At 33.0% G+C, this 4,376-nt stretch overlaps 1 long non-coding RNA gene across 3 annotated transcripts; it reads left to right on the plus strand.

Annotated features, from left to right (window-relative positions):
• The first annotated feature begins 534 nt into the window (after positions 1–534).
• On the plus strand, positions 535–3,698 carry LOC115993071. Of its 3 annotated transcripts, none has more exons than XR_004092768.1 (4): positions 535–870; positions 2,297–2,402; positions 2,523–2,584; positions 3,245–3,698. It is a non-coding gene; the product is annotated as an uncharacterized LOC115993071 (long non-coding RNA). The 3 variants fall into 3 exon arrangements; XR_004092769.1 differs by having other exon boundaries at positions 3,478–3,698; XR_004092767.1 differs by having other exon boundaries at positions 2,523–3,698.
• Positions 3,699–4,376: the final 678 nt, after the last annotated feature.

Below are 4,376 nucleotides of genomic sequence, written 5' to 3' on the forward strand. Positions count from 1 at the left end.
CAAAGAACATAAACATGTTCTTCCAAAAAATTAATAATAATGAAAGGAATAAAAAATTTAATTTAATTATCTTATTTTATTTTTAAAAATTTTAGAAATTAATTTTTTAAAAATTTTTTATGTGATTTATTATTTATTTAAATGTTGACGTGAAATTTTTACTAGGCTATAGCGATATTTTTATAACCCGTTGCAATAGTTATCAGACAAAACACCTTTTTATCCTAAAAGTTAAAATTTTCCAATATTTTCTTTTATCCTTCCCACAAAATTTCTCACAAGCATAAACTTTTTTTTCCCAAAATTGTCATTTTAAGCTCTTACTCCTTTGACTTGTACATCGCCCTGGCCTTTAGATACTTCAACTTGTACTCCCTAAAATTCATTATTTTATTACTTAAGCTTTATTATTTTTATTAAAGAAAACTCTAATTATTACTTAAGCTTTAACCTTATCCAAAAAAAAAAAAAATTATGCTTGTGATAAAAAAAAAAAACTCTATAGGACTAGCTTTCCCCCCAGAATTTTTTTTTTTCTTCCCGCAAAAATTTTCCGCCAATTTTTCATTTCCCACATTTTTTTTTTTGTTTTTCCCTTCTTTCTTTTCAATTCCCACTTCTCTCTCCCCTCACGCCGCCACCTCTAGCCACCTATCTGCTCTCTCTCCCACACGCCGGAGTCACAATCCCTAATCACAAACCCTAATTTCTTCTCTGAATTTTTGTGTTTCTTTGTTTTCTCCCACTTTCTCGTCGATTTTCACCGCATTTCTTTGATTTTCCTTTTGCACATTTCTCAGAAAACTCAAAAATCGAAGGTCTCCTCTCATCTCGACTCCAACACCGCTGATTCCACTAGTTTGATTACAGGTTCTACTCTCTCTTATGAAATGTTCATTGTTGATTGTTGATTTTGAAATTGGAAAATTCTCTGTACCTATTGATTGTTGATTTGTAAGGTTGAATCTGTGCTCTATTCTGAAGTAATTATTTAATTTGCTCCTTCAAGCTTCATTTTCTTTGATTTTTGGGAGATTTTGTTGTGTTTGTTTATCGATTTGATTTTTCAGGAATTTCCCGCACTTTTGGATGATTACCTATAACTCTACTCCATTTTTTTTTTAATTAAATACGAAATTGAAATAATTATTTAATTAGATCATCCAAACTTTGTTTAAATCTAGGAGATTTTGCTGTATTTGTTTATTCGATTTAACATTTCACGAATTTCCTGTGTTTTTTGAAGCACTACCTATAAGTACTTATACCGCTGCGATTGCGATTGTGGCTTTTTTTGTTAATTACAACCATAATTAACAAAAATAGAAAGAAGTTCTGTAACTTCTCATGGTTTAGCAAAAGAGTACTTCAAGTTTTATTGAGTTACCTATCAGCAGATAGGAATGAGTTTCAGCTAAGGCAATTGCAGGCATGTTAAAGATTGCTCGGCAATGCAGCCTTTGAGGCAAACCATTTGTGGTGCACATAAAAGGAAAACATCATAAAATCCTCTGCAATACCTGTCATCCAATTTTTTATATTTTAATTGTGAAAGACACTGGTGGAGAATCCATATATTTAATTGTGAAATGGGCAATGAGCATACAGGGCCACGATTGTTCTGTTCTATGTTGTCAAATAGTGAGATCATACTGCATATATGCTATGAAGTTAGTTACACACGGTATAAAGACAAAAATCAAAGCAAAATACGTAACAAGAGCAAAGTTAAAAAGGAAATTACATGATTAGTACAACGAACAAGCATATGTGCTTCAGTATTCGAACTAGTCATACAAAGACAAGCAGAGCCATTCTTTACAGTTAGAAGCCACCTGAGCATGCAATGATATCAATTTAATAAGTAGTCCAATCTGCTTTTGCAGCAATAAACAATCACCATCAAAGGTAACTTCTATGTATAATAACAATTGTATAGCTATTTGTAAGCAAGTGGGATACCTTTGTACCTTGTGCAATCCACTCCAGCTACTATTAGAAAAGTTACAAATTGCATAGCATCCATTAGAAAACAATGAGGTCAATTGCATAGCATCCATCCAGGTATGTCTTTTTTTTTCTTTTCTTTTTTTGAAGTTTTTCTTGCTATATCCCTCTCAGATATCCCTTTAGTGCTTGAAATGAGACTAAAAAAGAAGAAGTTCGGAGTATTTTATATCTGTTACAGTTGTATTTGGTGTTATGAATGCTTACAATGTGGTGTGTTAATAACATTGTCAATACAATAGTTGAGCTACTAGAACAAAACATATAGATTTTGCTGACTTGGATGCAGGCAAAAATGGGCTTGGGGAGGGTATCGTTGTCACTCTTTGGGGTAAGCCTTGGGTCAATGCTGAACTTCCTATGTCCCGAGCCACTGGTGATGTGTACCAAAAGAGGTGAAGCTGTGATTTACTTTTAACGTTTGATTTTCTCCTTATGGATCGTTTGATGCCTTATTTTTTCCATATGGATTATCTGATGCCTTATTTTCTCCAATTCTGTCAATTTTTTCCCAGACTGTCAAGTACTTCAACAATGAAGCTTTTGAAGCTGATCAATATGATGAGTACTTAAAAGAGTAAGTTATCTTAGTGGTATGGTAGGTTATTACATTGACGCGTAATTATCAATTCAGGTGTATTGGTTTTAAAGGGTTATAGCCCACCTGGTTCTAGGATAGTTAGGAATCAAGAGGCTTAGTTGCTCTGCTGCCTCATGGAGAAAACCTTTATTCCTTCTTTATTGGCTGTATAATGCAGTAAATAATTTGGGCAACCTTCAATCTGATGGGCAATTACCTAACTTGTAGGTTGTCTTTTGTGTGCACAATGCCAGCTAATTGGGTGGGCTGGGTTTGGGTTTCCAAAGTGGGAACCTGTGTTTTTGATGGTTTAGAACAAAGTTTGCTCCTGTGAGTTCAGGTTTAAGAAGGGGCTTCCCATCTCAATCCTGGTCTGTTGCCACTCCTACCCTAATTGGGACTTGGAGATCACTTCTCCTTCATGCTTCTAATGGTTTGAAATGATGATTTTATGTGGCCAACCACCAAATCAATTTTAATATGGTTCGGGTGGTTTTGGATTTTCTTTATTATTTATGTTCTTTTTAATCTCTTGCCTTCTCAGTCCCCCCCCCCCTCTTACTTCCTGATAGTATGGCAAAAGTGCAAGTTATATCCTTTCATTTAAGTATTTTCATTACAATTTTACTCTAATTGAATCTTAATGCTGTTCTGTAGCTGTTGGTGATTCATTTGCTCAGGGTATGAAGATGCTGCTTTAAAAACACAACGTAGCCTTGCATATTTGATCTTCAGCCAAAATATAATATTTAGCAAGTGCATGATTAATTTTTTCATAGGAGATCAAGATTCATTTCTTCATATGGACTTCATTGTATGACAATTTTTCAATCAAACACCTCAACCATTTAACAAGTGCATGATTAATTAGTTTGTCTATTTCCTTGCAGTTCTTAATGCAAGGGAAAGTTGGTAGCTATGCATCATTCTTTGAGAAGTACCACGAGAAGGCAGAATCCTTTTTTTTGAGACCCTTTAAGATCTTGTCATAATTTTAGTTGCTTAAGTTTAAAACAATATTTTTATGTCATGGTTTAATTTCAGGATTTCTTTGTATATTCTATATTTTAAAGTTTGAACTTATAAGAATTTTTATGTTTCGATGGATTAATTTTTAGTAATCATTATACTATTGTAACATGATAATTAAACAAAAATGATATAAAATAACTTAAAAATAAATAAATAATAAAATATTATCACTGATGACATAAAAATTTGGTCATAAATAACTTTATAGTGACGACAAAGTCCCTCGTAATTTATAGAATAGTGATGTCACTTAACCTCTTGCAAAAAAGTTTTAAGTGATAGTTTAATGTTGTCACTATTATTTCTAACTAATTGTGAGGGGTTACAAGCCCTTATAAATAAATTTTAATGATGACACTATTCATCTCTAAAAAGTATGTCATCAATTTGAAATTTGCAAATAATTAATTGCGAGGGTATGAAGGTCCTCACAAATAGTTGTTAATGACGACTACTTCCCCTCATTAAAAATAAGTCGTCGACTATTCTCGTCGTTTGGTAATATATTTGTGAGGGCGGATTTATTTAAGAACGATGGTGGATTGCCCTCGTAAATTATCTATTTGCAAAGTTATGGTCGCAAAATCTCTTTTAACAACAAAAGCAAATACGACAGCTTTCAAGGGCCATATGCCCTCGCTAATAACCTTTTGTGATGATATTTGAATTTTTGTGAGGGCATTTTATCCTCGTTAGTAGACTCTTTTCTTGTAGTTAAGACACCAACTTGAGAAAGGTGTTGGCTGCAAAGTTCTTC

Source organism: Quercus lobata, chromosome 5 (assembly GCF_001633185.2).
Source record: "Quercus lobata isolate SW786 chromosome 5, ValleyOak3.0 Primary Assembly, whole genome shotgun sequence".
Taxonomy (NCBI): domain Eukaryota; kingdom Viridiplantae; phylum Streptophyta; class Magnoliopsida; order Fagales; family Fagaceae; genus Quercus; species Quercus lobata.